The sequence below is a fragment of the Bubalus kerabau genome, chromosome 1, assembly GCF_029407905.1.
Source record: "Bubalus kerabau isolate K-KA32 ecotype Philippines breed swamp buffalo chromosome 1, PCC_UOA_SB_1v2, whole genome shotgun sequence".
NCBI classification, from domain to species: domain Eukaryota; kingdom Metazoa; phylum Chordata; class Mammalia; order Artiodactyla; family Bovidae; genus Bubalus; species Bubalus kerabau.
This window is the reverse complement of record NC_073624.1, coordinates 37,626,455-37,639,608: the sequence shown is the minus strand read 5'-3', so window position 1 is coordinate 37,639,608 and position 13,154 is coordinate 37,626,455. Positions and strand designations below refer to the sequence as shown.

Sequence of the window (13,154 nt, the reverse complement as noted above, 5' to 3'; positions counted from 1 at the left end):
AGCCCAGCACCACCAGGGAAGCCCCCATAATTTCTTAGTAGGTCCTAATTTGCTCAAGAAAATCTTAGCTTATACTGTTGTTCAAGGATTTTTATTAATAGCATCTCCTTTCTCTCTCAAAAGTGTCCTGACTTAGATGATGAATTATATGATTATCCTACCTATGGCACCTGAGCATCTTCACCCAAATACTACTTCGTAATAAATCTTTTGGTGATGAGGTCACCCCCTAAATTAATTAAATTTCATAAGCCTTAAACACAGAGCTTGAAGAAATTTGATTGTAATACTGAAGTTAGTATCTAGCTTGATTAGCTCTTTTGCTGTATTTTAAAAGAATCCTTGAGTTACTTGTATGCGGGCATCATTGTCCAAACACTGCCTTTTTTTGTAGAGGGACTCCACCATCTCTGGAGCACAGCCTGAGGCCACCAGCTACTCTCCAAAGCTGTTGTACATAGAACCCCTCAGGGAATGTGGACTCTGACTCTTCAGACAAGAGAAGATCTGATCGCCAGCTACCATCACAACCTCTCCTTGCTCCCTCTCCACTTGTATCTTATCTAGAGTGGTGAGAAGCTTCACCCATTGACTCCCCTTTTTGACTGGGGATTTTCCCTTTTCTCCTGCACCTGGGATTTGGGAAAACAGAACAGAGCCTCTGACCTCACTTGAGCAGTATCTATGCACACCTTGTGGAGCCATGCTCTGTGTAAGGTCCGTCACTGAGAGAAACTAATCTATTTCTAGTCAATAACAGACTTTTATGATCTGGCCTCACCCTATTTCTTTGACCTCAGCACCTTTCAGTCTTTCTCTAGATTAGCCACACTGCTTACATTCTCTTTGTAGAATATCCCAAGCATCATCCGGCCCCTGTCATAAGGTCTTTGGTCTTACAGATCCTTCTGGCTGGAATGCTGTTCCCCAGGTCTGCTTGACTCAGCTTAAACATCACCTTTTAAAGAGATCTTCTCTGATGATACAGTCTAACTTAACTTTCACAATCACTTTCTTTGTCAAAATCCTGTTTTATTTCCTTCACAGTACTTATCACTATTTAAAACTATTTTGCTGATTTAATTGCTAACCTTTCTTTCAAACTCACATGCTCTCCGAAAGGCCATAGACAAGGCTGCTTTATAGGGTTCCTGTCTGCAGAGGGAGGGGTGGGATTCTCCCCCATCCTGTACATACTACTCATAGCACCCCAGATCCAAGTACTGGGTACAGTGTCTCTGCACATGGCCTGCTGCCACTATCTTGAATGGAGGTGTGTAGCACTTCTCCAAGTGACTTGGAGTTAGGGTGCTGGGAACAGCAGTTCTATGTTGTTCCATTCCAATCTGGGGGTGCAAGATCTCTGCCCCCTACAGGAAAACACAGAAGAAGAGATAAGACCTTGTCTAATCACCCAGATTCCATCTTATTTTTCCACAGGGATCCCAGTGGGCTTTGTTGAGCTTAACCTTCTTTTAAGTGCTCTGCTGCTGCTGCTGCTGCTAAGTTGCTTCAGTTGTGTCCAACTCTGTGCGACCCCATAGACGGCAGCCCACCAGGCTCCCCAGTCCCTGGGATTCTCCAGGCAGGAACACTGGAGTGGGTTGCCATTGCCTTCTCCAATGCATGAAAGTGAGAAGTGAAAGTGAAGTCGCTCAGTCATGTCCGACTCTTTGCGACCCCATGGACTGCAGCCCACCAGGCTTCTCCGCCCATGGGATTTTCCAAGCAAGAGTACTGGAGTGGGTTGCCATTGCCTTCTCCGTTAAGTGCTCTACTTTGATTAATTTAAAAATCTTTATAGTCATCTTATGAGATAGGCACTATTATCATTCCCATTTTATTAAATTTTTAATTTCTTTTAAAAAGAAACTGAGATTAAGAGAAATAAAGTAACTTAACTAACGTTACCGAGAGGGAACCAGAATTCAGGCCTAGACAGTCTGGTTCCAGTGTCTAACCTGAACCACCAGGCAAGACTGCCTCCCTCCAAGTCCTCCCCAGAGGACAGAACTTCTGTGTCCTGTGTGCACTGTATCTACTTCTGTGATATTGTGATTTATAATAAGAGATAGATATTTGGTCTTTGTACAGGCTCTGGCATAGGGCTCCTAAAACCATTGAAATTTCCTAAGTGCTGAGAGCAATAACAATTGTCTTTTGTTATGGTACTGAGTGAGCTCTGGAAAGCACCTAGGATGCGGGCTGGTTGCCAGGGGGGCTAATCATGTGATTAGAGGGTTAGACCTTTCAGCCCCACCCCTTGATCATGGGGGAGGAAGGATGTGCTGGAGATTTGAGTTCAATCGTTCTGAGAGTTTCTGGGTTGGTGAACACGTGGAGAATTGGGAGAAGGGAGTAGAAGCTGCACACTCCTTCCCACATACCTTGCCTTGGGCATCTCTTCCATCTGGATTGTTCCTGAGTTGTATGCTTTTATAATAAAACCATAATCTAGGAAGTAATATGTTTCTCTGAGTTCTGCGATCTGCCCTAGCAAATCAATGGAACTCGAAGAAGGGGGTCATTGGGAGCTCTGTTCTATAGTTGTTTGTGGGGGACAGTTTTATAGGATTGAACCCTTAAGCTGGAGAATCTGACACTACCTCCAAGAAGCCAGTGTCAGAATTTAGTTGAATTGTAGGACACTCACTGAGAATTGCTTGTTTGTCTATTGTGGGGAAACTTGCCCCCCACCTGCCACCATACCAGAATTGGCTCACACAAGACTTGGCTCAATTAATGTTGGTTGAACTTTGAGTGAATAAACGTTGTTATAAAACCTCGACCCTGGGACTTTCCTGGTGGTCCAGTGGCTAAGACTCCATGCTTCCAATGCAAGAGGCCCAGTTTCAATCCCTGGTCAGAGAATTAGATCCTGCATGCCACAACTAAGTTCCAGCACAGCCAAATAAATAAATACATACATATTCAAAAACAAAACAAAAAAACTTGACCCTGTTTGATTTTTATAAACAAAGAAGAAAACTTCTCACTTGCCTGTCTAACAGAAATGCCAGAGCCCAGTCTCTTGTTAAGAGCAGCTGGAGGCAGGGGCCCAAACAAGGACTCCCCTAAAATGTGAATGGGGGAAAAGTGCTGTGTAGCCCCGTGGCAGATCCTGCGTGGAGTTCTGAGAAGTTTCTAGGAGTCAGTTTCCATGGAATTTCTGAGTTAGTCATAAAGTAGGCCATCCAGTACCAGGTTACTGATGTTAAAGGGAGCAAGATACTGACATAGAAGCCAAGCACAGAGTGAACTAACAAATCTCTTCACACCTTCCCCACCATCAAGGTGGGCACAGAAAATTAAGGTGTCTCAGATTGAATTTCTGCTCCTTGCAGCTGACTACTAGGGAACCTTCTTTCTGCTTCTCTGTTACACTCCTGGGCTCCCCAGCATTCTGTACAAACCTGGATCTCTTAACTTGTCACTTTATATAGAATTTCACTATCCATCTGTCTCCCATCCCCTTTAAAGGGTAAATAAATTCTTTTAACAATACCATGTCTAGTTCATTCTTTATATACCATGGCACAGTTAATGTTATAATAACATATGCTTCCTAACTTTAGCTGAATCAACCTGACCTGCGTCAGTTCTGTTCTCTGAGCGTGAAGGTGAGAGTCACACAAGTGATCAAAGAATGTCACACAAGTGACACAAGTGATCTGCAAGTTGTGTTCCGTGGGCTGCCTCAGTCAGGTGAGGACTGTGCATGGCTTTTGTTTTAGATTCAGACCCCGGGACAAACAGATGAATCTTTGTATGTGCTGTGAATCTGGTTGTGATCCAACTAGTTTTTAACTAGATGAATATGCCCTTTGAATGTCGTGTTTCCATTTGCCCCTGTATCTCTTCCTTGCACTGCTGGTTATTTATGTATTTAATATGCAAATAAAGACACACCAGCTCATGCATCAGAGGCCTGCATCCGATGTCCCCGGGTTCTATTAGGAGCAAATCTGTATATCTTGACTAGAGTGAGTCCCTTTGAGGCCATTCATCTGGGCTGGCTGTGTTTATAAACTAAGGCTTCTCTTTTTTCTCCCCTCTACTCTCTTTGTATTACTGATATTTGTAAAACTGTTGTTTGGCTCTCATTTTTGTGGACATCTGTTATGCAGCCAATCATTTAAAAAAAAAAATCTAAACTGAGCTAAACGTATCAACCATAACTATACTTCCTTCAGTCCCCAGGGAATTTAAACCGATTTCTCTAGCTGCAGAATGTAAAGTCACTGACTAAAATCATTTATGTTATTTTAAGATTAACCATGAATGTGCTGAAAGCCTTAAACAATTTCTGGGATTTCTTAATCATCAACTTCTTTACCACTGAAAACAAACAAGAGAAACTGAACCGCTGTGTTTCACAGCATTAATCCTAATAATCTTTAACGAAGTTGAAGGCATTTAACTCCATCGGGATTTTCTGCTGGTCAGATCTGTTTTTCTTCTCTCATAATCACTCATTCAATAAATACATACGTTGAAAGTTCTACGTGGAGGAAGTAAAACTCAGAAGCCTCAAATTTTCCATACTGAGTCCATTTATTGACCATTTTTTTCAAAAATTTATTTTATTTTTAATTGAAGGATAATTGCTTTACAATATTGTGTTGATTTCTGCCATACATCATCATGAACCAGCCATGAGTATACATATGTCTCATTCCTCTGAACCTCCCTCCCACCTCCCACCCCATCTCACCCCTCTAGATTGTCACAGAATTGCTCCCTGTGTCACACAGCAGACTCCCATTGGCTGTTTCACACATGGTAATGTATATATTTCCATGCTACTCTCCATTCATCCCACACTCTCCTTCCCCTCCTGGGTCCACAAATCTATTCTGTATGTCTGCATCTCCATTGCTACCCTGCAAATAAGTTCGTCAGTACCATCTTTCTAGATTCCATTTATATGCATTAATAAACCATATTTGTTTTTCTTTTTCTGATTTACTTTACTCTGTATAATAGGCTCCATCTTTTGACATGTACAAGTGTCTAAATGTCTTTGAATACATTCTGTGCTTCCTTGGACTACCTTAGCTCCTTCATTTCTTTCTCCAGATGTGAGACCCCAACAGTATTCTTTCAGACCCAGCACAGAGTACACAGAGAAAAGACTTAATGACGTTCCTTTCTAGGGAAATTAGAGAATATTTTATTTCCTGACATGTAGGTAAGCAGTATGGAGTTTTTGCATAAACAAGAATGAATGAAGTTAAACTCCAAATAAAAAATTTCAAGTGATACTGCACAGGCTGCCTACCTTCCTCCTGTTACCAGCCCTCTTTTCCTTTATCGTCAGTGGACTCATAGGTCTCTGTGAGCTGAGAACCTTTCTGCCCCATTTCCTCTCCTCATGTTCTTACACCATTGACCTTTGTGGTTTTCTAGGAACAATGTTCTGAAGGTTTTAGAAAGAGAAAAATCCATAGTTAAGGTGTTAAACTTTGTGCTGATTCTCACAGCACCTGTAATGACATGAAGTAGAAGAGAGGAAAGCATGCATTTAATTCAACAAATATTTATTGAATGTTTACATGTATTCCTGATTTAAATACTGAAGGTAAATAAATAAACAAGATGAACAATGTTTTTATTCTTACAATGGGAGAAGAGAGTAAATAAGCCATTATGGAAATAGAAAAATATCAGAGAAGGAGTATTTTGGGGGAATTAAAGTGGAGTGCGGAGATAGAATGTGTCTGCTAATTGCTTTACCTGGGGAGATCAGGGAAAGCCTCTTTGAGGAGGTGATTAGGATATTCATGTTTTCCATTTTCTGTGTTTTATGATGTGATCTTGGGGCCTTTCTAATCCTGGAGAGACTGCCCCACCCTGAGCTAATCCTGCAGATAGCAGATGATTCCCCAGGGGGCATGCTTTGCTATGAAAACCTGAGTTCACGCCTCCATCACCTCCTCTTATCAGGCTTCTGCGGTGCAGGACACTATTCCCTTCCCCAAATTACCCAAGACTGGTGCCAGACTACTAGGACAATTGTTCAAACTATCCTATCCTAAACTTACTTGGGGGCTTATACTGCTTTGCTCATTCCTCCCCATGAAAACCACAATAAAGGCTCAGGACCATGCTTTCCTCTTGTCCTTTCTGTTTCCTTTCTGTTTCAGTGCTTCCCCGTGTGGACCTGTGTGCTACGCGTTCTGTTTCTAGGGACCTCTGAGTATAAAAACCTTATTTCCTCATAGTAATCATTTCTATGTATGCAATTCTTACCATGCCTAATCAAAACAAATTCCAGCTTACATTTTTATACAGTGATACTTAAGCTGAGTAGAGAAGGAAATGGCAACCTGCTCCAGTATTCTTGCCTGGAAAATCCCATGGACAGAGGAGCCTGGCATGCTACAGTTGATGGGGTCTCAAAGAGTTGGACGTGACTGAGAGACTAAACAACAACAACTTCAGCTGAGATCTGAATGACAAGTAGGACCAGTCACACAAGGATAGAGATGAGAACATTCTAAGTAACAGTGCAGAGATTCTAAGCTTGGCAAATCAAGGCCCACACAGAGGGACACACCTGGAGAAAACTCCCCTCTTACCTCTTACTTCTTTTACTTTACCTTCCGGACATTTCTTGATCTGTTAATCCACAGATCCCTAAAGGCAAATATCTCTAAGGGAGTCAGATGTCCCACCATCCTTTTTATACAAGTCAGCGCTTGAGTAAGTAGATGACTGATGAGAACTGAAGGTCTCATTAAAGCACTTCATACCAAGGTGTGCAAGAATCTTTGCTAATGTATTGTCATTGTAAGAGGGAGTTTATTAAATGAAACACATTTTTTAATATTCCACTCAATAGTTTTGTGTCTTAGTTAGTTAGTTAGTTCAGTCGCTCAGTTGCGACCCCATGAATCACAGCACACCAGGCCTCCCTGTCCATCACCAACTCCTGGAGTTCACTCAAACTTGTCCATAGAGTCGGTGATGCCATCCAGCTATCTCATCCTCTGTTGTCCCCTTCTCCTCCTGCCCCCAATCCCTCCCAGTATCAGAGTCTTTTCCAATGAGTCAACTCTTCTCATGAGGTGGCCAAAGTATTGGAGTTTCAGCCTCAGCATCAGTCCTTCCAATGAACACCCAGGACTGATCTCCTTTAGAATGTACTGGTTGGATCTCCTTGCAGTCCAAGGGACTCTCAAGAGCCTTCTCCAACACCACAGTTCAAAAGCATAAATTCTTCAGTGCTCAGCTTTCTTCACAGTCCAACTCTCACATCCATATATGACCACTGGAAAAACCATAGGCTTGTCACTCAAATACCCAATATACACTTATTAATACATCTCTCGTTACACTGAGGTTCTAGTGATGGAGTGAGGCACAATCATCTTTCCTAAGGAGTCAGTGACTACTGTGATCACTCTATGCTCTTGTGATTTCTTGTTCAGAGTCCATCTTGTCCTTTATATTATAATTATACCCAAAGCTACATGAGGGTGGGAGGTAAGTTCAACTCCTTATCAGTAGCAAAATTTAGTGTCTAGAAGACTGAAGCCAGTCCATTAATGACTTCAAAATGAAAATTATTAAATCAAGTTATACTAAAAATTTAAGTTATACTAAGATAAAGTATAAATATGAACGGTAAAGGTAATTTCTAATATTTTTATTGGAAATTAGGACCCAGGAAGGCTAAATTTCTTAGACTTAATGGGTTTCATTTCTGGCTGAGCTTAAAATCCACCAAGAAGTTTTTAAACTGTAACAGTACCAGTCCGCATTACAAAGCTGAGTCAGAACCTAAGGGTAGAATCTGGGTATTAGCATTAAAAAAAAAAAAATTCTCTAGGTTATTCTAATATGCATCCAGGGTTGAGGAACACAGATCTAGGCTAAAAGGCTACAAACAGTAAAGGTTAATGCAGCTGGCTGGTGTCTTTAGGCAATGTGAAGAATAGCTATCAGAATTTGCACAAATCGATAGGAAAGTAGAATTCTCAAGGACACAGAGGTTCACAAAGGTCTATGCTCCAGAGATAGAGGGAAATGGGCAGAGAAGCTTTAGACAGAAACACAAGCTGTGCAACCAAGAAGGAAGAAAGTGGATTGTCATATGCCCCCAAATGAGTTCTTTTGTGTTCATTTTCAAAGTGCTTACAGAATTTCAGGTGACTGAAGTCATTGGCAGGCATCTTTGCAGAAATACAGATCATAATATTTGAGAAACAAAAAGGAAAAACCCTGAGGGCAGAGTTGATATTTTTCTTTTCAGAGATGACCTGGAAAATTATACTTCTTTTTGCTCCAAGAACTTATTATGCTGGCAAATATTTGTAAAAATGTGAGTTCAACCCATGAGTTTTATTTTAGCAGACATCCAGAGTAAGGTCCACTTGCATAAAACAAATGCCAACCTTCCTTTCCATTCCCAAGTCCAGTACTGGATCTCAGTTTATGCTTTCTTATAATGAGATCTGCCATGAAATTTTAAACTAACAAATGGCGATGGTTTACAAAAAGCTGTCCAAACGAATCCTTATCAACTGGAAGCCTTGTTAACGATCTGATATCTGAATTTATTACTAAGAAGTTCTTTGGGAACAAATTCAAACATCAAGTAAAAATCAATTAAAAAGCAAAATAGATTAAAGTCTCATCTTCCATGGTTATATAGATGATCATTCTGTTAGTTGACTCTAAAGTTTGCCCCCAACTTCTCTCCTTTTTATTTCCTAGACATTATAGTTTGTATTTCTCCAGAGATGCCTGCCAATGACATCAGTCACCTGAAGCTCTCCAAGCATCTTTAAAATAAACAGTAAGAACTCACCCGACTGATACACGTTTGTGAAATATTGTTTCGGCCCAAGAGTTTTATTTAAATAGCTGAAAGTGATCCTAGCATAGGTTCATGATTAAAAGCATAATCTCTTGATCAAATCCTGACTCTACTATTTCATAAAATCAATACTTGTTTAACAAATATTTATTCAGTATTTGCTAGTAATAGGCACTAGATGTTTTAGACGATAGGAAGGTACTGGTGAATAAAAGAGAGAAATATCTGTGCCTTCTTGATGCTAACACTGCTACTGAAGGAGACTAACAATAAAAACAATAAACTTAATTTATTTACACATTGTATAACACATTAAAAGTTAAATGTACATATTTTTTTCAATAAAGGGTTTGGGGATGCTGAAAGGATCAGGAGTGTTTTATAATATTAAATAGAGTAAGCAAGGTAGCTTTCATTGAGAAGGTGATTATATGAGTAATTGCTTGAAGGAGATGAGGGGATTGGCCTTGTGGCCATCTAAGGGGAGAGTGTCTGGGAAGATGGAACAGCAAGTGTTTAGCCTGGTAGCAGAAGTTTGCTGCTGTGTTTGATGACAGTAAGGAGGCAAGAGTAGCTAGAACAATGTAAACAGGAAGAGAGAGAAGTACAAAATGATGTCAGAGAGTTTGGAAGAGGGAGGCAGGTCACAGGGTCTGATAGGCCATTGTAGGGACTTTAGCTTTTCTTCTAAGGGAGAAGGGAAGTTCTTTGGAGGATTCTAAGAGGAATAGCATGGTCTGACTTCTGTTTTAAAAGCTTCCTTTGGAAGAGATTTCTACTTCTGGCATGACAGTGGGAGGAGTTTCACAGATCTCCTCCCCACAGAAACTGGTAAGAATTATTATTATTACTTTTGATCTATTACCTTTTAATAGTTTTTTTCTTTTTCTTTTAATTGTCAGATGATTACTTTACAATATTGTGATAGTTTTTGCCATACATCAACATGAATTGAATAGACATACATATATCCCCTCCCTCTTGAACCCTCCCTCCACCTCCCTCTCTGCCCCATCCCTTCAAGGTTGTCACAGAGCATAGGCTTTGGGTGCCCTGCATCATACATCAGACTCTCACTGGCTATTTATTTTACATGTGGCAATGTGTATGTTTCAATGTTATTCTCTCAAATCATCCCACTCTCTTTATTCCACTGATCCTATGTGTAGGGCAGCAAAGGAGACCCAGACATGAAGAAATTGCTTTTTGGACTCAGTGGGAAAAATTACTTTTTTAAATCAACCATTTAGGGTCTCAGGAAATGGCCCAGAGAGCATACAGCAGATAAAGAAACATTTATTCAAGAAATCTACTGAAACTTGGTAAAAACTACAAGTTGTGGTATTTGAGCCAAGAACCCTGAGTTCCCTTCCAGCTCAGTGATACAGAAACTGTGCTCCAAACTTGTACAGCCATGAACAGGTTCTCTCTGCCAAGCCCCCAGTTGGAAGGGCTACCTTCTGGGGAAAGGTAATAAGTGAATACTGTTCATCTTGCCTTCAGTCACCTACTGGTGAAGCTAAATTCCTGGTGCATGTGGTTAGGAATTGGAGGCTCCTTCTGTCTAACCACCACTCATGGGATGGAGGCTATTCTGTGGCCATGGCACCACTGAGAATACTAGAGCCCTGATTGCTCTTTCCTTGGTTGTGAGGGTAGGTGTTCTATGCTGAGAGAGGTGAGCCAGTGAGACCTGGGGCTGCTGACTTGCCAACCACTAAATGCTCAGTTCCTGAAGTGGAATGTGACTCAGAGAGAAGGGTACTATTTGTGCCCATCCATAACATCAATGACATGGCTAAGAGATTTTTGCCTAAGAGGAAGAGCAAGCCATACAACAGAGAGTTCGAAATTCCTCCCCAAAGATGTCATTTGCAACCATTCAAGACTAAGGTCACTCTCAAAAACAGTGGAAGTCTTGGTGAAAGGTCAGATTCACAGATTCTTTGGAAGTAAAGGCTAAACTATAGGCCAGGTAGCTTTCCAGAAAGATATGGGGAAAGCCATGGCTAGGAAAAGCCTTCCTAGAGTCAGTTCAAATCTCACATGTTGACTTTGGGAACTATGCGTTTCAAAGAGCCAAATTTGGATTGGATTAGTCTCGGTAGTAATTTATGTACCAATGCACTGTTGAAAACAATAAAGCAATCAGTCTGCAATTAGTGGCACTTGACAACTAGGTGTGCTCAAGAAGAGACAATCAGAAAGAGCCATGCCAAAACCACTGTCGTCTCAGAGTACCTGTGGTCTCAGAGAAATGCGGGGCAGCGTTCAGTGCACCAACATGGTTTTAATGGGAATACCAGTAGAAGAGGAGAGAGAGAAAGGAGAAGGAAAATATTTGAAGAAATAACAGCTGAAAACTAATGAAACTTATTTTAAAACATGAATTTATACATCCAATGATTTCCAAGTAGGATAAACACAAAAAATATACAAGTAAACACATGTCTAAAATCCAAAGACAAGGAGAAAAGCTTGAAATCAGCAAAAGAAAAGTGACTTGTCACTTACAAAGGAAATGCAATGAGATTAACAGCTAACTTAGAAACAATGGAGGCAAGTGCTCAATGGGAAAAATATATATATATGTCAAGAATCCTGTATCCAGAAAAACTATTTTTTGGAATGAAGGTGAAATAAAGACATATAGACATTCCCAGATAAAGTCTGAGTGAATTTACTACTAGCAGATTTGCTTTAGAAGAAATATTTAAAGGAAGTCCTTCAGGCAGAAAGCAAGTGGCCCTAGATATTAATTGGAATCCATACGAAAAAACAAAGATCACTGAGAAAGGTAGTTGATATAATTATAAAAAAACAGTATAAGTGCATATTTTTATCCTTCTCTGAACTGATTTTAAAAATAATTGTGTAAAATAATATGTATATAATGTATTTTGGGCCCTATAACATATAAAAATGGAATATAATTGCCAATAATAGAAAAAAGAATTAAGTAGAAGCAAAGATGTATTGGGGCTTCCCTGGTGGCTCAGATGGTAAAGAATCTGCCTGCCATGTGGGACACCTGAGTTTAATCCCTGGGTTGGGAAGATCCCCAGAAGGAAATGGCTACCCACTGTAGTATTCTTGCCTGGAAAATCCCATGTACAGAGGAACCTGGCTGGCTACAGTCCATAGGGTTGCAAAGAGTTGGACATGACTGAATGACTAAGCACAGCACAGCACAGCATAGCAAAGATGTATTGAGCTAAGGAAATGCCTCTATATGCTAACTCAAATTTATAGGAAAAAATGGAGTGATATGGTGACAATAAATAAGAAGATTAATATAACTAAAGATAAAAGTGTACATTTGCTATTCTTATTTTTCCCTCTCAGCTTCTTTAAAAGACTAAATTGCACAGTCGCGTCCGACTCTCTGCGACCCCATGGACTGTAGCCTACAAGGCTTCTCCGTCCATGGGATTCTCAAGGCAAGAATACTGGAGTGGTTTACCATTTCCTTCTCCAGGGGATCTTCCCTACCCAGGGATCGAACCCGGGTCTCCTGCATTGGAGGCAGACGCTTTAACCTCTGAGCCACCAGGGAAGCCCCAATAATTATGACAATGTAATTTTGGATTTGTAACATTTATATGTGCAATTAGTATAACAATAATATCACCAAAAACGGAGAAAGAGAACAGATCTAATAGAAGTAATATTTCCATAGTTCATAGAAATTAAATTAGTATAAATCTCAAACTAGTTCTAATAAGGTAAACCCCAGAACAACCATTAAGGAAATAACTCAAAAATACAGTAATAAAAATCACTAAAGAAATTAAAATGATATTTTAGAAAATATTCACTTAAGACAAATGAAAGCAGTCTGAATACATTTGGACAGTAGAGTCAATAAGATAGACTGGCTGATAGATTCAAAGTGAGAGAATCAAAGACGACTCCTTGTTTTTTTCTTGGAGCAAAAAGCAGGAGGGCTTTTCCATCAGCTGATAGAAGGGAAGACCCTAGGTGGAGTTGCTTTGGGACTGGGCAGGATATCTTTTTATTTGTCCCTGTTAGATTCACTGTCTAGCCTTCTTCATTTTGTTCTGTGCCCCACGAGACTGACTTCTACAGAGCTCCTCAGTTCTGCACTTTGGCTTTCCAGGTATGTTCAGTTAATTGGAAATACTAAGAGATTTAAGGGTCGGAGGAGTTACTTTAAACACATACGCCTCCAACAAGGGTCACAGCTCCTTTCAGCTGACCTTCTACCTGTCTCTCTATTTCTGTCTCTCTTCTTCTCCCTCTGCACCCCAGTAACCACGGCTTCCTCCGTTTATTCCTTTATCCTTCAGAGTTGATGGGACAATACTGC

General features: G+C 40.4%; 1 non-coding gene across 1 annotated transcript; it reads right to left on the bottom strand.

Annotated features, from left to right (window-relative positions):
* Positions 1–12,308: 12,308 nt before the first annotated feature.
* TRNAW-CCA (transfer RNA tryptophan (anticodon CCA)) lies at positions 12,309–12,380 on the bottom strand. The gene has a single exon. It is a non-coding gene; the product is annotated as a tRNA-Trp (tRNA).
* Positions 12,381–13,154: the final 774 nt, after the last annotated feature.